This window comes from Mandrillus leucophaeus, unplaced genomic scaffold, assembly GCF_000951045.1.
Source record: "Mandrillus leucophaeus isolate KB7577 unplaced genomic scaffold, Mleu.le_1.0 Scaffold353, whole genome shotgun sequence".
NCBI classification, from domain to species: domain Eukaryota; kingdom Metazoa; phylum Chordata; class Mammalia; order Primates; family Cercopithecidae; genus Mandrillus; species Mandrillus leucophaeus.
Genome location: NW_012103732.1, coordinates 3685794 through 3708542, shown reverse-complemented (window position 1 = coordinate 3708542; position 22749 = coordinate 3685794). Strand labels below are relative to the sequence as shown.

General features: G+C 39.4%; 1 protein-coding gene across 3 annotated transcripts in view; it reads right to left on the bottom strand.

Annotated features, from left to right (window-relative positions):
* The window catches only part of FAM172A (family with sequence similarity 172, member A), a 509928-nt gene that overhangs the window by 2281 nt on the left and 484898 nt on the right, over positions 1-22749 (bottom strand). The window lies entirely within an intron of this gene.

The following is a 22749-nucleotide window of genomic DNA, read 5'->3' as shown; positions in this document are numbered from 1 at the left end:
CTCGGGGGCGCGCGCCGCCGCCTCTCAGGGCACACCTGGGGCTGCAGGGTCACTTGCCCCCCCCGGCTCAGAGGAACTCAGACTTAGCTATCTGCGGCATCGGGGCGTCTCCGGCCTAAGTCTCCATCCCTCTCCTGATGCGGGGACGCGGCCCGCATCTGTCCCGGGGTCGCTCGAGGCGCGGCTGGACGCCCGAGGCCTCCGCCTCTCCGAGCCAATGGAAGTGTTGGGCGGGAAGGGCCACTCCCTCTCCCTCCGGGAAACCACCCACCTCCCCGAGACTCGGCGCGAGCGGGGATTGGTTTTCCCTGCGCGCGGGATCGGCTGCCATCCACCCCACAGCGCCTGTTTTCTTGCCTCCCAAGGGGGTTGGGGGCGGGGTGGGGAAGGATTTTTCTTGCCTCTCCCGGAAGCTGTGCTGTTAGACACGATTACCTCAGCTAGGTCACTGGGACCAAATCATACGGGACGCTTAATGAAGGACCACATTCAAAAGGGATTATGCCTTGAAGTGTCCTGGCGGGCGACATTTTTACAGATTTTAAGGGGCAAATTTAGAACAGCTAAAAAAAAAGGTTTCAAAGCAGTGACTACTAAAAGAGCATCTAGGCCTCCCATTTTGTCAGGAGGAATTCAACTTAGAAAATGCAGGTTAGTTGTCAATTTATGGGGTTATTTTATTTTACTACAGCTTCTCTCTGTGGTTTCGATGTAAAACTAATGTACAGCATGTTTTCAAATAAAATCGACCTTCAGTTTAACACAGGCAGCAGATAACACGGATGCAGGCATAAGAACAGATGAGGAAATACATTTATCTATTTTTGACTCCCTGTGATGGCTTATGTAGCATTTTACGAGTGGCTTCATAAATGAGCACTTTTTAAAATTAAAAATTAATTACAAAGACTTCCACAGAAGAATAGCTTTTAAACAGTTGAAATCTCTTCCTAGATCACGCAATTATGCAGAGAGATACCGCTTGGAAGTCTCCGGATTCAGGGCCTCAGTCTGATACTTTAACATTGTTAATGATAATTCTTTAGTCTGTAATAGTAGGTCATTGCTATGGTTACTCTACAATGGTGCAACACTTTGCTTTCCCCTTCAGCTATTCGCTGAGACCTGGTAACCACATTTGTTGCCTAGCAACAGTTTTGTGACAGTATCACAATCTAGGAGTTACAACAATAAGGATGCTATGGCTGCTGTCGGCCAGAGAGCAGAAAGCTACAGTCTGTGCCTGACTTAGCTGTGGGAGCTGGCCCTACTAGAGAACCCCTCTCTCTTTATCGGTGCCCTCCCAAGGATTCTCTCTCTCCTCCTTTCCTCTGCAGATGGGCCTCATGAACCTGAATTTGAAACTAAGACCCAGTATTAAAGTCATATCCGCCAAAGCGACTGTATTCAGACTAAAAATGAGGTCATTTCTGTATTTGCTTACTCATTTTGGGCAAAATTCATTGTTACTCAATAGGAAGGTGGGATTGTCTCTATAGTGTTTGCAACCCTAGTTTCACTTCAGTAATAACTACACAGTTGCACTTATAATGGTAAGACATTTTACAATCAATTGTAATTCCTTTTGAAAGACCATTCTCAGATGCATACTACATGGCAACACCCACCCCCAAATACAATAAGCCAAAAAAAAAAAAAAAAAAAAAAGGTGTTAATTGTCTCTTTTCCTTCCCATTTCCCAAGCTTCCAGCCACATTTGGCATTTCCTCCATAGTGATCACACTTACACCTACTAGTGTTACTAAGGCTAGGATCAATTTGTAAGCTTTCTCAGGGAATTCCCCTCATAATTCCTCCCACCCCTTGAAACCAATTCAATCTATGAATCTAGAGGGACCTAAGGAGTCAAGGGTCTGAAGAAATTTTAACTCCTTTATTTCTTCTTTACTAGTGACAATCCTTTTGAAGGATGAACAGATTTCCCTGGTGATAAAATCACTACAAAAGCTTTTTAGTTTTAGCTTTTGATGACTCTCTGCTTGATTAGTCCTGGACTGAAAAGACCAGAGTCCCTGAGATAACTGAATACTTGTACTGGCTCTCAACATTTACTCTTGTAATTTAAAAGTATAAATAATGAGAATGTGTGCTTCTATCAGAGGAAGGGAAATTGCTAGGAGTAAAGGTAATAATGTAGGTTAGCAACTGAATTACAGAGAATGGGGTGGAAGGGAGAGAATTCTCCCTAAACTAAGGAATGATAACATGAATATGTAATATAAAAATGTGTTTTCTAGGAACACTTTTACACTGTTGGTGGGATTGTAAACTAGTTCAACCATTATGGAAAACAGTATGGCGATTCCTCAAGGATCTAGAACTAGAAGTACCATATGACTGAGCCATCCCATTACTGGGTATATACCCAAAGGATTATAAATCATACTGCTATAAAGACACATGCACACGTATGTTTATTGCGGCACTATTCACAATAGTAAAGACTTGGAATCAACCCACATGTCCATCAGTGACAGACTGGATTAAGAAAATGTGGCACATATACACCATGGAATACTATGCAGCCATAAAAAAGGATGAGTTTGTGTCCTTTGTAGGGAGATGGATGCAGCTGGAAACCATCATTCTCAGCAAACTATCACAAGAACAGAAAACCAAACACCGCATGCTCTCACTCACAGGTGGGAACTGAACAATGAGATCACTTGGACTCAGGAAGGGGAACATCACACACCGGGGCCTATTATGGGGAGGGGGTAGTGGGGAGGGATTGCTTTGGGAGTTATACCTGATGTAAATGACGAGTTGATGGGTGCTGACGAGTTGATGGGTACAGCACACCAACATGGCACAAGTATACATATGTAACAAACCTGCACGTTATGCACATGTACCCTAGAACTTAAAGTATAATAATAATAATAAAAAAGAATGTATTGAAGGAAATCTTAAAATAGTAAAATAATAATAATAATAATAAAATAAAAATAAAAATGTGTTTTCTAAATTTTTGGAAGTAGATTTTTAATGATATTTAAAATATCTTTTGGAGGTTGAATAATTGCATGTCTATCTGGGACTGCATATATACATTTCAAGAATATGTTTGGAGACCATTTTCAAAAATTTAGTTCTGAAGTTCAGTGAAAATATTTACAGGTGAATATGAAACTCTATCCATGACAGTGTTCAATGAATGGAAACTTTTGAGAGCAGGTTTCTAGTACTTAAAAAATACATCACTTTAGGGGACATTAAGTGGGGTATCTTTTATTCCATCAGTACAGAAACACTAGACCATTACATTATTTGTTCATAAAAGGATATAAAAGGTGGAAGTTTAGGTCAATCAAAAAAGCAGTCATTTATTAATAAAATGCAATGATGTAGAAGTCACAGGGAGACTAGTTTATTTAGCACTAGCCTTGTTATTTGAAGGAGATAAACATGGTTTTATGGTCAAGGTCTAGTCTTTTCACTACCACCACTTTATTCTTATCAAGTCTCCAGTTTTCAAACCCATATTTTCCCAATTTAGACAGGTTCACAAAATATAAGGAGTAAAAGGTTTTTCCACATTAAATATCTGCCAACTTCTCAAGGAATGATTTTGGTATCATTTTGTAGTGGCAGGCTTGGTCTAACTGGATAATTCACCTATGGAGTGAATTCAGTTTCCTAGTCTATAATATCAATTCAGTATAAAAGTAAAATGTAAAGGATCACAGCGCTTCATTACAAAAAAATACCTTTGCTCAGTTTCAATCAGTGGTTCTTAATGGAGATGACAATGGCCTCTGGAGGCATTTTGGAAATTTGCAGGGATATTTTTGGTGGTCAAGACGATTGGAAGGTGTGATTGGCATTTATTGGGAGAAGGTCAGGGATAGTGGATATCCTGTAATTTGCAAGGCAGTATAGAATTGTTCTGCATCCCACATGATTTTCAAATGCTCAGCAGCTATTCATGTAGTTGAAAACCTGTTTATAATTATATGGATTAGAATTTAAATATGTTTTACAGATAATCTTAAAATACTTTTTGCATGATTTTAATATATACTGAATTTTCCAAGAATACCACTACCATGTAAATTGAAAGGGTTGTGCATTTTGTTTTTCAGAGTCTTGCCAAGAGTGGTTTACCCTATGAAAAAAATATCATAACTGATGGCACCATGCCCATGGTACTGGAGTTGCCAATAAGCATACCTGTATCAGCCTGCACTTCAGCTGTCAAATTCATGATGATTCCATGCATAGGACCAAGTATCTGACTACTTTATTATGTCTTCTCATATAGATTTGCCTGAGCACTTTAAATATTGAAATCTATATTATTTTTATTATGAATTACATTTATTCCTTCTATATGTTAACTAGAGCATTACAAAGATTTAATAATCTTATAAATAGGTAGATTATATTATCTATTGAATTTATTTCAGGACAGTAAAAGCACTGCATAATATTTCTTATAATAGGAGGTAATTAAAGGTCAGATTAAATAAAAATTAATGGTTAATTCTTTCTTACTATATTAGAGATTAATTCTTCCAATAATCTGAACCCTACTCTAGCTATCTCTTTTATCCTTGTACAGAGCAGAAAATGCCTATTTTTCATTTTTCTTATATTTCTTCCACAAATGCCATTTGTCAATGATGTTATTCATTGTGAAATGACTAAAAGGCCAGGGATCTTCCAATGAAAATACTACCCTGAATATCCTTGACTTATCACTTGTTTTAAAAAATGAACTGTAGCAAATTTTAAAGGAGTAAAAATAGCAAGTGGTGAAAAGGATTAGAAACTTTAAGAATCAAGAACGAGACTAGAAATCATATGAGAAAGATCAAATTGCTAAAATGTGTCATTGATTTTCCCAAAAGACTACATATTTAAGAAAAAGTGCCTTGTAATAGAACTGACAAAGAGGGAGGCTATATTCGTGTAGTAGCATTTAGAAAAAATGGTTAAAAACAACACTGAGAGTGGAATAGCAAAGAATAGGACAAGAGAGATGAAAACATTATTGTATCTTCTGTCTTATCTATTCCTCTTACTTTTGCCTGTGAATGACTCTGATTCAGTGTTTCTTATACATCAACCCTGCCCACACTCCTCTTTACTTGATCTTACTGTTTACAAGTATTTTTGTGGGGGCAGGGGCAAAAAGTATATCAAAATATGCTACTGAGTTGGCAGCCAAAATCCTGATGTTTACTTTAGCAGATGTATATTATTTGAAGCTGTATGTCATTTTATGCAGTAGATGTCTTAAAGTTACATGGGAATATAAGGCCTGTTAATAAAGTCTATTTTTAAATGAAGACACGGATTATTTACCTTTTCAATGAATCCCTTAATAAAGTGAATAATTTTCTGGTAAAGCAAATAATCATTCTTCAAATGATATCACACACACACATGCACACACACATACTAATCAGATTTGCCAGAGATAAGGTTTACTGGTAAACAGTAAACAGACTGAAGAACAATCTGAGTGTAAAGTAACTTATCACCAAAAAGATAATTTAGAAGAATTTCTTCATCTGCCATTCACTCTTATAATTTTTGTTACTCACTTTATCTTACATGGATAGACCAAAACGTCATGGAATACAAGCATACCTTGAAGATATTGTGGGTTTGGTTACAGACCACCCCAATAAAGTGAACAGTGTAATTAGGTGAATCACACATTTTTTGGTTTCACAGTGGATATAAAAGTTATGCTTATAGTATGCTTCAGTCTACTAAGTGTGCAAAAGCATTATGTCTAAAAAGACATTGTATGTACCTTAATTAAAACATGCTTAATTGCTAAAAATGCTAATAATCATCTGAGTTTTTAGCAAGTTGCAATTATTTTTGTGGTGGAGGGTCTTGCCTCCATGTTGATGGCTGCTGACTGATCAGAGTGGTGATTGCTAAAGATCAAGGTGGTTGTGGTAATTTCTTAAAATAAGATAATTATGTAGTTTGCTGCATTGATTGACCCTTCCTTTCCTGAAAGATTTCTCTGTAGCATGTAATGTTGTTTGACAGCATTTTACCCACAGTAGAACTTTCAAAATTGGAGTCAGTCCTTTCAAACCTTGCCACTGTTTTATCAACTAAGTTTATGCAATATTCAAAATTCTTTGTTGTCATTTCAACAATGTTTACAGCACCTTCACCAGGAGTACATTCCATCTCAAGAAACCACATTCTTTGCTCGTCCATAAGAAATAACTCCTCATCTCTTAATGTTTGATCATGAGATTGCAGCAATTCAGCCACATCTTCAGACTCCACTTCTAATTCTGGTTCTTTTGCTATTTCTGCCACATCTGCAGTTTACTTCGTTTACTGAATCTTGAATCCCTCAAAGAGGTTCATCCATGAATGCTGGAATCAACTTCTTCCAAACTTTTGTTCTTATTGATATTCTGACCTCCTCCCATGAATCACAAACGTTCTTAATGGAAGCTAGAACAGTGAATCTTTTCCAGAAGGCTCTCAATTGATCAGAGGAATCACTATCTTTGGCAGCTATAGCCTCACAAAATGTTTTTTTTTTTTGTTTTTTTTTTTTTTGAGACGGAGTCTCGCTGTGTCACCTATTGCTGGAGTGCAGTGGCGCAAATTCGGCTCACTGCAACGTCCACCTTCCAGGTTCAAGCCATTCTCCTGCCTCAGCCTCCGGAGTAGCTGGGATTATAGGCACGCACCACCATGTCCAGCTAATTTTTGTGTTTTTAGAGACAGGGTTTCACCATGTTGGTCAGACTGGTCTTGAACTCCTGACCTTGTGCTCTGCCCGCCTTGGTTTCCCAAAGTGCTGGGATTATAGGCATAAGCCACCACGCACGGCCACAAAATGTATTTCTTAAATAATGAGACTTGAAAGTTGAAACTACTCCTTGGTCCATAGGCTGCAGAATGAATGTTGTGTTAGCAGGAATGAAAACAACATGAATTTTCTTGTACATCTCCATCAGAACTCTTGGGTAACCAAGTGTACTGTCAAGGAGTGATATGGAAGGATTCTTTTTTTTCTGAGCAGTAGGTTTCAACAGTGGGCTTACAATATTCATTAACCTATGCTGTAAACAAATGTGCTGTCATCCAGACTCTGTTGTTCCACTTACAGGGGGCAGGCATAGTAGATGTAGCATAATTTTTTTTTTTTTTTGAGACGGAGCCTTGCTCTGTCGCCCAGGCTGGAGTGCAATGGTACAGTCTTGGCTTACTGCAACCTCCACCTCCTGAATTCAAGTGATTCTCCTGCCTCAGCCTCCCGAGCAGCTGGGACTACAGGCACGTGCCACCACGCCTGGCTAATTTTTGTATTTTTAGTAGAGACAGGGTTTCACCATGTTGACCAAGATGGTCTCGATCTCTTGACTTCACGATCTGCCCACCTTGGCCTCCCAAAGTGCTGGGATTACAGATGTGAGCCACAGCACCCGGCCGTTGTAGCATAATTTTTAAGGCCCTAGGATTTTTAAAGTGGTAAATCAGTATTGGCTTCAACTTAAAGTCATCAGCTTCATTAGCCCCTAACAAGAGAGTTACCCTCTCTTTGTCCTTTGAAGCTTTGAAGCCAGGCATTGACTTATCCTCTCTAGCTGTGATAGTCCTAGATGGCATCTTCTTCCAATAGATGACTGTTTCATCTACATTGAAAATCTGTTGTTTAGTGCAGCCACCTTCATCAATGGTCTTAGCTAGATCTTCTGGATAACTTGCTATAGCTTATACAGCAGTACTTGCTGCTTCACCTTGCGCTTTTATGTTCTGGAGATGGCTTCTTTCCTTAAATCTCATGAACCAACCTCTTCTAGCTTTCAACTTTTCTTCTGCAGTTTCCTCATCTCTCTCAGCCTTCACAGAATTAAAGTTAGGGTCTTGCTCTGGATTAAGCTTTGGCCTAATGGAATGTTATGGCTTGTTTGATCTATCCAGACTACTCAAACTTTCTGCAGATCAGCAATAAGATTATTTTGCTTTCTTATCATTCATGTGTTCACTGGAGTAGCACTTTTAATTTCCTTCAAAAACTTTTTCATTGTATTCACAACTTGGCCAACTGTTTTGCAAGAGGCCTAGCTTTCAGCCTGTCTTGGCTTCTGACACGCCTTCTTCACTAAGCTTAATCATTTTGATCTTTAGATGGGAAGTACAGAGATGTGAGACTCTTCCTTTCACTTGAACACTTAGAGGCCATTGTAGGGTTATTAATTGGCCTAATTTCAATATTGTGTCTCATGGAATAGGGAGGCCTGAAGAGAGGGTAAGAGACAGCGGAGTGGCCAGTCCAGGAGTAGTCAGAGTATACACTACAATTATCAATTAACTTTGCCCTCTACTATGGGCATGATTCTTAGTGCCCCCAAATAGTTATAATATTAACATCAAAGATCACATAATCATAACAGATATAAAAATAAAGAAAAGGTCTGAATAGTGCTAGAATTCAAAAAAATGTGACATAGAGACACAAAGTGAGCACATGCTGATTTTTTTTTTGAAAGGGCGGTAACAGGCTTGCTTGACACAGGGTTGCTGTAAATCTTCAATTTGTAAAAAAATGCAGTATCTGCAGGGTGATAAAGTGAAGCTCCATAAAAGAAGGTATGCCTGTAATTTTAACAATCTACACATAATTTACATCCTAGGGTCTGGCTTAGAATAGGGAATATCAATTGTTCACCTTTGAATATGAAAGATCATTTTTTGTGTCTTTGTTCCAGGGAGAAAAAACACAAACATGTGCCCTTACCCTCTCACCCTGCCCCCGACAAAAGAATACATTTTTAAAGAAAAAGGTAATGAATAAACTTTGTAAATTACCATGATAAGGAGGCAGGAAACTAGAAAGATATGAAACACATTAATATTAACAGGATAATATGTCTATGATATTTTCAAAATGACAAGGCTTGATTTTAAAAATTGATCTTTAACAAAAGAAAGAAGTATGGGCAATTAGGAAGTAATGAAGACCCTGTCAATATAGCTATGTTGATAATAACAGGTAAGGGAATTCTTGAGAAAATCTAATATATAAAAATCAGGAGGTCTGTAATATGCGTTATTGAGTCCCATTGGGATTAACTAATGAACTTACGAGCTTACCAGCAGTTATTTTTAGAAAGCTATAAAGAATCAGAGAAATATCAGAGCACCGAAAAATAATGTGCCTTCTAAAAAGAAATAAAATATAACTACTAAAATTCATTTAAAAATGAATTCTAGAGCTTCTAAGAACAATATCCTTTTTGAAAAAATGAAATACACAGTTACTAATATTTGCACAGAGAAGGGCTTCTAATGGAAATCCTCCCAGTTAGAAGGTACAAGTATGAGCCTACCACACAGGGAGTAGTGAATGGGGCGTGGTGGGGTGTGTACCAACATTGTGTAAGGAAAATGCCAAGTGCAGCTCAGAAAACATGTTATAATGCCTTGTTGAATTACCTGCGTAAGATACAAGCAAGTCTCTTTCCATTGCTAATACAGTTGCAAGCCCTTTAAAGTTGAGACTGTGTTGAGACTGTAAAGGCAAGAAATCAAGTTTGACCAGAGATAATAGACAGGCTAAAAGAAAGACACATAATCAGCAGTGGAGACTTTTCGGTCATTTGCGGCTTCTGGCACAACCTATCCTTTCCTCTAGCTCCTTTTCTGCCAAGTTCTTCTCATCTGGTGAAGCGTGGGGGTGGTACTAGAGGGCATGGTGGGGGCACAGTGGAACTTGGGGCAGTTTAAGACTCAGGGAAGCCGGGTGCGGGGCCTGTAATCTCAGCACTTGGAGAGGCTGAGGTGGGGCGAATATCCTGAACACAGGAGTTGGAGGCCAGACTGGGCAACATAGCAAAATGCCCTCTCTAACAAAAATACAAAAAAATTAGCCAGGCGCGGTGGCATGCACCTGTAGTCCCAGCTACTTGGAGGCTGAGGTGGGAGAATCGTTTGAGCCCAGGAAATAACTTTGGGAAGTAAATTTATTCCTTTTTTTCCCCTTTAAGACAGGATCTTGCTTTGTCACCCAGGTTGGAGTAAGTGCAATGGTATGATCTTAGCTCACTGCAGCCTCGACCTTCGAGGTCCAAGCAATCCTCCTGTCTCAGCCTCCCAAGCAGTTGGGACTACAGGTGTGCACCACCATGCCTGGCTAATTTTTGTATTTTTAGTAGAGACAGGGTTTCTCCATGTTGGCCAGGCTGGTCTGAACTCCTGAGCTGAGGTGATCCACCCACCTCAACCTCCCAAAGCACTGGGATTATAGGCATGAGCCACCATGCCAGGCCGTAAATTTCTTCTTGAGGTGCAGTAGACAGCCTGCCTTGCTGTGGGTCTCTGACTTTGAACCTTGGCTGGCTTCTCTAATCAACTTTCTCCTAGACAATAAAAAATGGATGCATTTTTGTTACTTCGATTGCCTATCAAATCTAGACAGCTGTTATAGAAATGTTTTATTTGGTTTTTACTCTTGTCTTATCTCACATACTTCTCTCACAGTTGCCACAAGGTCTTGCCTCCAGGGTTACATTGTTTCCCATAAAACTTCAGCTCAAGCATGGGCAAAAGCTTCCCTTTCCAGTTTCCCTTTGTCATTTTCAAAAGTAACTTTACTAAAGGATTGTAAGTTAGCATAGACGTAAACAAGGGAATGCAAAGAATCACAAAGTAGTTACTTCCCTAATGACAAGTTTCTAATAGTCCCAACACACTTAGCAAAGAGCTTTACTGGGCCCCAAGTTCCTTCACTGTAAAATAACACTGTTGAAAAGGGCTGGTACAACTTTACAGATATCTTGTCAGGCTTTTCCTCCCAGCTTCCCCTCTCTGCTTAGCTGGGTACCAATTGCTGCCAGCTTGAGAGACAAGATGGGAGCGGGGGCGGGGGGGGGTTAGGGAGAGGGGTCAGGGGAGAGAGAGAGAGAGAGACAGAGAGAGAGAGAGAGACAGAGAGAGAGACAGAGAGAGAGAAGTTAGCACAGGGAAGAATGAGACAGAATGAATTGCAAAATGCTCTCATTTCAAAGCAAAACAAAACAAATGTGAATTTACTAGTTCAAATATCCAAATCTTCTGTGGCCCTCCTCCTTTCTCAATTGTGAATTCTATTATAAAGGATATATTGTGTGGAGAGAGATTTTTCTCAGAATTCCTGTGACTGACTAATTTGTACATGCATTCATTGTATGCCAGGCACTGTTTCTTGGTGCTGGGGTGCAGTGGTGAGCAGGGAATATAAGGGCTCTGCACACTTGATAGTGGAACATGACAACAAGTAAAAAGTAAACCAATGAACATGCAAACTTCAGAGTTAGAAGTACTAAGAAGAAAACCCAATAGGGGATGTGAAGAGAATGAAGGGGAGGATGAGGTGGGAAGGAGAAAGAAGGCCATCGGTTTCAACTGGGTGAAGAACACTTTTGACCTAAGACCTGAATGGCAACAAGGAGCCAGGTGAAAGTCTGTGGTCAGACTGCTTTAGGCAGAGTTGTGCAAGAACAAGTGCAGGGGCTCTAAGGAGGAAAGAAGTTGTCATTGTTGAGGAACTCAAAAGGTTAGTGTGACTTGGAACATGGTGGGTGAGGGGAAAGTGGTGTCAGATGATTCAGAGAGATGTGCATTCTCCAGGCCATGTGAGATCTTGCAAGTCATACTGAAGGCTTTTATTCCAAGTTCATTGGAAGATCCGTTTACAGGGTTTTAATCAAGGGAGAAATATAAACGGACTAGCATTTTAAGAGTGCACTGGCTGATATGTAGAGAATGAGTTATGGGGAGTCAGAAGGATGAATTTAACCCTTCCTGACTGCATTTATCAATTCATTCTGCCTCTAGAGAATTCCCTGGGACTCTCCTTTACACTGCTCAGAGTACAAAAATTCAGTTACTGCTAATTCACATATAAGGAATAAAATCAATCTGTAGCAATAGTAATATGAAGTAGGAGTTGAAAGAAAGCCTAGTAAAACAGTATTTGAAAGTAGTGAATTAAAAAATGGAGTTGAACTAGAAATAACATTTTGCTAACAATTCTGCTTCTGTCATATACTCTGATACCTCTGGTTTCTCAGCCCTTAGGACTGTTGTGTGTGGTGGTAAGGTGTTGGGATGGGGAATACCCTGTCATAATATTCCATTTCTGCAATCAGTCCAGAGGTAACTGGTGAGCCTACCCTCCAGGTAGGCTCTGCTACTGAGCTCTTCACTTCTGCAAATGGTCACAGCATTCTCTTAGCTGCTCTACCTCACAGCCTGAGTCATCTTTGATTTTTCTCTCTCTCGTTTGCTACCTCCTGATCCAATCAGTTAGTAAATTCTGACAATTAAACCTCATGAAAGTTTTTTTTCTTCCTTTCCATTCCCTCCGCAATCTAGAGTGATTTAGATTTAATGGTAGATCATTTAGAGTTCAGAAATCCCTCCTAACCGATTTTACTTTCAGTCTTCGGTCTCTCCCCTTTGATCTTGTCTCCTGCTACCCAGTGAAAAATTCTAAGGTATCATTTGTGTCACATACCTCTTTCTATGCTTCAAAATATCCAATGGCTCCTCATTATATAAAATTAGGTAGAAATTCCTTAATTAGGCTTAAGGCCTTCTGTTCTCTGGCTCCAGCCTCCTTTTCCAGGTTTATCATAACCTCAACTCTGCTTGTATAAGTATCCCCTATCCTGTCATGTCCAGTTCCATTGACATTCCTTAAGCCTTTTCAAATTCTTTCTCAAACATCTTTATATACTCAACATATTCTGTCTTATGTTTCTGTATTAGCTTATGTGTCTTTAAAATTATAAAGCAGTGCCCAGGCCCACGCTGCTAAAAGCAAATCGCAGGGAATTGATACCTGTGTTTCTTTTGATTCTAAAATCCAGTCAGAGATGAGATTACTATAATAAAGTTTTTGAAGGCAGGGGTCAGACTTTACTCATCTTCAATATAGATTGATAAATCTACCCTGTTTGTATATATCTGAGACAGGGTATTGCTCTGTCACCCAGGCTGGAGTACAGTGGCATAACCATGGCTCACTGCAGCCTCTGCCTCCAAGGCTCAAGAAATCCTCCCACCTCAGCCTCCCGAGTAGTAGGATTGTAGAGATGGGGTTTCGCCATGTTACCCAGGCTGGTCTTGAACTCCTGGGCTCAAGCAATCTGCCTGCCTAGGCCTACCAAAGTGCTGGGATTACAGTCATGAACCACCGTGCTTGGTCGCAAATCTACCTTATATTGAAGTGTATGCTAGCTCTCAGAATTAAGAAAGAAATTCCTGGCCTGGTGCCGTGGCTCACGCCTGTAATCCCAGCACTTTGGGAAGCTGAGGCGGGTGGATCCCGAGGTCAAGAGATCAAGACCATCCTGGACAACACAGTGAAACCCCGTCTCTACTAAAAATACAAAAATTAGCTGGGCGTGGTGGTGTGGGCCTGTAGTCCCAGCTACTCGGGAGGCTGAGGTGGGAGAATTGCTTGAACCCAGGAAGTGGAGGTTGCATTGAGCCGAGATCGCGCCATGGCACTCCAGTCTGGCAACAGCGAAACTCCATCTCAAAAAAAAAAAAAAAAAAAAAAAAAAAAGCTGAAGAAAGTAGAATATATTTCTTGCCTTCTCCAACAAACTGATGAGGTGATGAGGTGGACTCAGGTGGCCATAGTCCATTAGCAACTAGTTGATAAACATTGACAGATACTCAAAGTGTCTTCCAGATCTCTTTAGCTAAAATGTTGTGCTTATTAGTAAATACAATTTACTAGCATTGAAGAGTTTTAGTGTCAGCATTGAGAACTCACAGAAAGTCAAACTTTTAAGTCTTCATGAGCTTGTATTCCCAAGATGTAGTTGACTTGGCCCAACTTAAATGCAGATGGAAATATATCAAATATAACACTGAGACTCTTTTCCTTCCTTATTTTTTTTCTTTTTTTTTTGAGATGGATTTTTGCTCTTGTGGACCAGGCTGGAGTGCAAGGGCGCGATCTCGGCTCACTGAAACCCCACATCCCGGGTTCCAGCGTTTCTCCTGTATCAGCCTCCCGAGTAGCTGGGATTACAGGTGCGTGCCACCACACCCGGCTTATTTTGTATTTTTAGTAGAGATGGGGTTTCACCATGTTGGCCAGGATGCTCTTGAACTCTTGACCTCAGGTGATCTGCCCGTCCTGGCCTCCCAAAGTGCTGGGATTACAGGCATAAGCCACCACACCCGGCCTTCTTTGTCATTTTCAAAAGTAACTTTACCAAAAGATTGCAAGGTAACATAGTACTAAACAACAAAATGCAAAGAACCATAAAAGAGTTATTTCCCTAAAGTACAAGTTTCTGATTCTAGTATTCTCAACACATTCAGAAAAGAGCTTTGTAGGGCCCAAGTTCCTTCATTGTAAAATAACACTGTTGACATTTTGCCTTAATATAATCAGTATTTAAAAACTGGTTAAGCATTGAGATAGTAAAAAATTTTCAGAAGATGTATGTCTAATTGTTTCAAAGGCCACTTCAATATTTACTTCTTCTACTAAGCCTTCTTTGATTAACCTTAGCTCATACCAACTACTCCCTTTATGTTTCAGTATTTCATATATAGTTTATACTAAAGTTTTATTTATTTATTTATTTCTATTTTTTGGTGAGATGGAGTCTCACTCTGTTACCCAGGCTGGAGTGCAGTGGTGCAATCTTGGCTCACCGCAACCTCCTCCTGCCTCAGTCTCCCAAGTAGCTGGGACTACTACGGGTGTGTACCACCACACCCAGCTAATTTTTGTAGTTTTGGTAGAGGCAGGGTTTCACCATGTTGGCCAGGCTGGTCTCGAGCTCCTGACCTCAGGTGATCTCCCCGCCTCAGTCTCCCAAAGTGCTGGGATTACAGGCATGAGCCACTGCATCTGGCTAGTTTATATTAACTTATTGTGTACTTGCTTTGCTTTACTAGTCATTTCATGTATAAGATATACCTTGTTTTATCACCAAATCATTTGGGGAGAAGGCCTCCAAATTACTTATCTCAGAAATCATAGTTGAGGCTTTATAAATGTTTGTTGTATAAACAGGTTTCACAAACACAATTAACCATAACATTAATGCTTACAAGTGTTATTAAAAACTTAGAAACTTGGTTTTTGTACTATTTGATGATGATTCCCATTTTGAAGTTAAGGAAGTAGGAGCCTACAGAAGATAATGGCAGTAAAAACTTGTGAATTTACAAAGCTATTGGTGTTCTGAATATATGGATAAATCATTATATGAACTTCTGTATGCACAGCATACTTTTTTATTGCTTTGACAGACTTTCAAAAGCATAGATCTTGCTTTGTGGCCACTAGTAGGTGGTAAACTAGCCAGTATAGATTACCCCAGTCACTTAATGATTTACAATTGTTCTAAAGCCCACAGACCAATTTGGGGATAATTGATATATTTAAAATACTGAGTGCTGTAGACTGAATGTTTGTTTCCCCTCAGAATTCATATGTTGAAACCTAATCTCTAATGTGGTGGTATCTGGAGAAGGGGCTTTTGGCAGGTGATTAAGATATGAGGGTAGAAACCTCATGAGTGGAATTACTGCCCTTATAAAAGTCACCCCAGAGATCTCCTTCACCCCCCTTCTTCCCTGTGAAGACACAGTGAAAAGATTACTGTCTATGAAAAAGAAAGCAGGACCTCATCAGACATTGAATCTGCTGGGTGCCTGTCTGAGACTTCCCAGACTTCAGAATGGTAGGAAATAAATTTCCATTGTTTATAACCCACCCAGTCTATCACAGTCTGTTACAGCAGCCTGAATGGACTAAGACACTGAGTTTTCCAGTTAACCCACATGATATATCTTGCCATTTATTTAGATCTTCTTTAATGCCTCTTATAAAGTTTTATCATTTTGTCCAAAGAGGATTTGCACTTCATATATTAGACTCATTTATTCATTAATTCTTGTATTTATGATTACACTTTTGGAGACAGTGTAGATTCATATGCAGTTATAAGAAATAACTGAGAGGTCTTGTGTTCCTTTTATCATTTTCCCCAGCGGTAACATCTTGTGAAGCAGTGCAATATAACAATTGTGATACTGAAAATGTCATTTAAGATACAGAACATTTCCATCACCAAAAAGATTCGTCACATACTGCCATTGTATAGCCACCCCCACTTCCTTCCCCCAACTCCCCTCCTTAACCCTTGGCAACTACTAGTCTGTTTTCCATTTCTACAATTTTGTCATTTCAAGAATGCTATATAAATGAAGTCATACACCATGTAAACTTTTGGAATTAGCTTTTTTTCATTCAGCTTAATTCTCTGAAGATTTATCAAGGTTGTTCTGTGTCAAGAGTTTGTTCCTTTTTATTTTTGAGTAGTATTCCATAGGATGGATATACCACAGCTTGTTTAACCATGACCATTCCCCTGTTGGAGGACATTTGGGTTGTTTACAGTTTTTTTTTTTTTTTTTTTTTTTGCTATTGTGACTAAAGGTACTAAAACATTCAGGTACAGGTTTTTGTGTGAACATAAATCTTAATTTCTTTGGGATAAACTCCATTGCTTCATTTCTCTGGGATAAATGCAATAATGCAATTGCTAGGTTGTACGTTAGTTGCATGTTTAGTTCATGTTTAGTTTTTCAAGAAACTGGCACACTGTTTCCAGGTCCATTGTGCCACTTTATATTCCCTCCAGCAATCTATGAGTGATCCAGTTTCTCTGCATCTTTGCCAGTAATAAGTCTTGAAGTTAGCTAGACTGATTTTTCATATTTTATTCTTCTTTTTAAAAATTGTTTTAGGTATTCTAGATCCTTTGCCTTTCCATAGAAATTTAGAATAATTTTGTCTATATCCACTGTGCCGTAAAGGATTAACCTTGCACAAAGAGAGGTCTGGCCTTTGCCCTCAGCACCTGGGGAGTAATCTCTTAGCCCTTGGAATGTTCTGCCTGATATGAGTGGCTTCCTTTATTTGGACCTTTGGACTGTGTTGCATCAGCTTGACCTTTGGAGGGTCTGGAGACTAAAGTTTGCCATGTGGGTGGTTAACATGTCAAAGTAACTGAATCCCAATAAAAACTCTGGACACCAAGCCTCCAATGAACTTCCCAGATTTAGAATTCTAAATATATTCTCAAACATTGTTGCTGGAAGAAGACAGAGGTGTCCATGATTCAACTGAGAGAGGACAATTGGAAGGTCATGCTTGGAACTTTCCTAAACATTGCTCTATGTGACACTTCCTTAGCTGATGTTAATTGGTATCTTTTCACTGTAGTAAGCTGTAACTGAATGCAACAGTTTACAGTGAGCTCTATGAGTGCTGGCAAATTATCAAACCTGAAGGTGGTCTTAGATATGCCCAAACTTGCAGTTGATGTTAGAAGTGAGGGTGGCTTTGGGACTTCAAAATTTTACATCTACAAAAAAATCTTGCTGGCACTTTGACAGGAATTCTGTTAAACTTATATATCAATTTGTGGAAAATTGACATCTTTATTATGTTGATTGATGAAATCTATGAACATATGTCTTTTAGCTTTTTTTTCTTAGTACTGCATATTTGTTGGTGCTACTATAAATGGATCTTTAAACATTATAACTACTTCTTGTTGGCATATAGAAATGCAGGCTGGGCATGGTGGCTCACACCTGTAATACCAGCACTTTGGGAGGCCGAGGCAGGCGGATCACCAGAGGTTGGGAGTTCGAGACCAGTCTGACCAACATGGAGAAACCCTGTCTCTACTAAAAATACAAAAATACAAAAATACAAAAAAAAAAAAAAAAAAAAAATTAGCCAGGTGTGGTGGTGCATGCCTGTAATCCCAGCTACTCGGGAGGCTGAGGCAGGAAAATCACTTGAACCTGGGAGGCAGATGTTGCGGTGGGCCGAGATTGCACCATTGCACTCCAGCCTGGGCAACAAGAGCGAAACTCCATCTAAAAAAAAAAAATGCTTTTGATTTTTGTGTACTGATTTTGTATCCAGCAACCTTGCTAAATTATCCTTTTTATCCTAAAAAATTATCTGTAGATTTTGAATTTCCTAAATAATCATATCATGTATGAATAATTTCACTTCTGTTTTTTCCTTTGTAATTCTTACATCTTTTATTTCTTCCAATTATAAATTTCAGAAAACTTTAAACTATAAACAAAATGCCTCCAATGTATTGATACCATTAACTAAAGAGATGAATAAAATATCACATAAAGTAAATTATTATGAACAACATAAAACTGGCATCAAGTTACTATATTTTCTTTTTTGATTGATTTCTTAATGATGCACTTCAAAAAGACCCAACTGTGTCAGGTAATGTCCTTCAGTTGCTGACTACCGGTCATGAAAGTTCCTGTCACCTTATGACAGATCCTGTTAGGTTCCGGAGAATCAGTTATGCTCCTAACACTATGATTTCTTCTCATCCTAGTTAAGATCATGTAGAAATAGACAATTTTTTGTTACATTTAGCCTCCAAGTCTACAGTTGTTTTCACTCTGTCTGGTACTACGCTATTTTACTCCCAGTTCTCTCCCCAAAAGCATTTCTTCTCTGAATGTCTTTTTTTTTTTTTTTTTTAATCCCACAATGCAACTGCCTTCTAGATGGCAAGAATTCTTAAAGGATCCTGAACTTATTTACTTTACATCACTAATACATCTTCCATTAATAGAAAAATGCATTGATTTAAAGTAAATAATATATTAATGAATGTGTTACATAAGCAGTAAATTACTACTGTTGACTAGTTTAGAAAATAACACGAGAACATGTAAGATGAGATTGACTACTTAATCCTGGGATAATATAACAAAGTAACAGGATAGAGAGAATTCATGTACAATTAAACTGATATAAAGTCCCACTAAGAACTGATTTACGGGCTGGGCATGGTGGCTCACAGCTGTAATCACAGCACTTTGGGAGGCCAAGGCAGGCGAATCACGAGGTCGGGAGTTTGAGACCAGCCTGGCCAACACGGTGAAACCCTGTCTCTACTAAAAATACAAAAATTAGCTGGGTGTGGTGGTGGGCACCTGTAATCCCAGCTACTAGGGAGGCTGAGCCAGGAGAATGGCTTGAACCCGGGAGGTGGAGACAGAGGCGGAGGCAGAGGTTGCAGTGAGCTGAGATCGTGCCTGCGCTCCAGACTCCAGCCAGGGTGAGGGTGCGAGACTCTGTCTCAAAAAAAAAAAAAAAAAAAAAGAACTGACTTATGAAAAAAATTGAACAGAACCAGGTATGGCTAAACAATTACCAGGAGGGGCTATGAAAATTGTTTACAATTGGCCAGGTGGGGTGGCTCATGCCTGTAATCCCAGCAGCACTTTGGGAGGCTGAGGCGTGGGATCACTTGAGTTCCGTAATTTGAGACCAGCCTGGCCAACATGGTGAAACCTGATCTCTACTAAAAATACAGAAATTAGCTGGGCATAGTGGTGGGCGCCTGTAATCCCAGTTACTTGGGAGACTGAGGCAGGAGAATTGCTTGAATCCGTGAGGCAGAGGTCGCAGTGAGCTGAGATCATGCCACTGCACTCCAGCCTGGGTGACAGAGCAAGACTTCGTCTCAAAAAAAAAAAAAAGTTTACAGTCATAATCCTTACCTTATGGATACATGGATATTGAACTCAATCCTAAAGAGACATTTCAAAACTCTAACTGGGCTTTTCCTATAGGGGCTTTTCCTATATATATATATAAAAATATATATATATATCCTATATATATATAAAAATATATATATCCTATATATATATATATATATATATATATATATTTTTTGCCACTGTCCTGATGACCCATGGGCTAAAATCATTAGTGCTCAATAAATTAAGTTTTCCTCTTCTGGAATTAAATTTACTTCTGGGTCTATAAATATTTACAATCTTGGGGTTTGAGATATTGTAATGGATGTAAAGTATATTTTACATGTGTTACACAATTTGTTGAAAACATGATTTCCTACTTCTTTGCTTTGTATACTGGCTCTAAGCAACATTTTAAATTTAATTATGAGCCCATGCCAGGTGTGGTGGCTCACACCTGTAATCCCTGCACTTTGGGAGGCTGAGGCGGGCGGATCACAAAGTCAGGAGTTCGAAACCAGCCTGACCAACATGGTGAAACCCCATCTCTACTAAAAATACAAAAATTAGCCAGGTGTGGTAGTGCGTGCCTGTAATTCCAGCTACTCAGGAGGCTGAGGCAGGAAAATCACTTGAACCCAGGAGGTGGAGGTTGCAGTGAGCCTAGATTGTGCCACTGCACTCCAGCCTGGGCAACAGAGGGAAACTCTGACTCACAAATATGGTAATAGACATCCACACAAAGACCTAAATTAAGAGACAGAACTATAAAATTCTAAAAAAAAAAAAAAAAAAAAAAAAAAATTATGAGGCCATGAAAGTTCTTTTTTTTCAAGTGTTTTCAAATCAGGTGATAATTATTATATTTAGATCTTGTTAAAGTAGAAAAGGATTGGAATTATTTCCCAAAGACTCTCAAATATATCCCTTGGGCATCACTATAGGTTGATGCCATCTATTATTTTATTTCTGTTTCACAGAGAAAAGTTAAAAAGTCATATTGATGGGAAACACCTGTGAATCCACTTATAAGATTAATCCAGAGGAGTAAATCTGCACATGAAAAAAGGAAGATGATGGCTACTGAAAGATGTCTTGAGTTGGTCAGATTTCAATACTTTTGAGCCAACAATTTATATCCATCAGTAGAAACACAGGATTGTGGAAATGTTTACCCAAGAGAAGTTGTAAATGAACGAAAACCTATAGCATCAAGACAAAGATACTTTGGGAACCACAATAATAAAGAATGCTATGACTCATTTACTAGAAAAAATACTTAAAAATTCTAACAATGGGGGCTAACAAATGATAAACTTCTACAGTGACTTAATAGTAAACATTTTAATAATATCATATTAAAATACAGCAGTAAAGCTACCTTTGCTTAATAGTTATTTATTCATACCCTCTATTGAAAAAAGCATGTGGGATGACATATATACATTATAGTAGAAAAAAGGGATGAAGAGTAAACAAAGTAGAGAAAGGTGGAGATGTGGTAAGGGCTTGTTCATTTGCCAGTTTATGGCTAAACATTTGGCTCTGAGTTTCCTATTGACGATTGTTTATTTATTTATTTTTTTAAGACAGGGTCTTGCTCTGTCACTTGGGCTGGAGTGCAGTGGTGTGATCATGGCTCACTGCAGCCTCCATCACCCAGGCCCAAGTGATCCTTGCATCTCAGCCTCTGGAGTAGCTGGGACCACTGGCATGCACCACCATGCCTGGCTAATTAAAAAAATATTTTTGTAGAGACAGAGTCTCCCTATGAGGTTTTTTTTGTTGGAGTAGTGTGCCCAGAGTCTCACTCTGTCATCCAGGATGGAGTGCAGTGGCACTATCACGGCTTACCCACAACTTCAAACTCCTGGGCCCAAGTGTTCCTCCTGCCTCAGCTCCTGGAGTAGCTGGGACTGCAGGAGCTCACCACCATACCTGGCTAATTTTTTATTTTTTTTGGAGACAGAGTCTTGCTCTGTCACTCAGGCTGGAGTGCAGTGCATGATCTCAGCTTACTGCAACCTCTGTCTCCCAGGTTCAAGTGATCCTCTTACCTCAGCCTCCCAAGTAGCTGGGATTACAGGTGTGCACCACCACGCCTGGCTAAGTTTTTGAATTTTTCATAGAGACAGGTTTTTGCCATTTTGGCCAGGCTGATCTTGAACTTCTGGCCTCAAGTGATCTGCCCGCCTTGGGACCCCAAAGTGCTGGGATTATAGACATAAGCCACTGCGCCCAGCCCCCAGCTAATTACAAATTTTTTTTTTTTTGTAGAGACAAGGTCTTGCTATGTTGCCCAGCTGGTCTCGAACTCCTGGCCTCCAGCAATCCTCCTGCCTTGGCCTATCAAAGTATTGGAATTACAGGCATGAGCCACTGTGTCCAGCCCCTATTGACAGTTACAAAGAGGGATACACAATTGATTATGATTTATCACTTCTAGGTGGTAAAAGTTAATCACCTATAGAGAATAGTTGTATTTTTATGGTTGTGTTCTCTGTGGAGACTTTTGACACAACACTAAAAATCAACTCAGGAGAAGTAACTCAGAGGAACATTAAGATAATGTGTTTTAGATGACTTGATAGTCTGTACTAGCCTGGCTTGCTCAAGGGGTAAAATCAAGCATTATCTAAAGGAATGCACAGACACTATCCTTTAGACAATCATATCAATATTATTTTAATTTTTGTCCAAAAAGGATTGTGTAACAGAAAGTTTGAAGTTGTATTTTCTAGCAAGAACCTGGATGACAGATTATTCTGCTATTTCCGGATACATCAATATGCTTTAACATCCACTCTTGAAATTGTGAAGCCAAACCAGGATATGTGTCCGAAGAGATGGCCCCTCAACCTGCCAAAAGAGGGTAGGAAGTCCCTGGGGGAAGGAAGGGCCAAGATTTCCTCAAAAAACGCAGTTTTCAATTCACACCTACATATGAATGAATAGATTACAGAAGTCCAAAATTTGATGGCATGTATGTAAAATTATCAGCCTTGATAGTACTCTAGCCTTATAATATTATATGTGAATAGCCCACAGAATATGAAGACTTTTTGTTTATTTATTTATTTTTGAGACGGATTTTTTGCTGTTGTTGCCCAGGCTGGAGTGCAATGGCACAATCTCGGCTCACTGCAACCTCCGCCTCCTGGGTTCAAG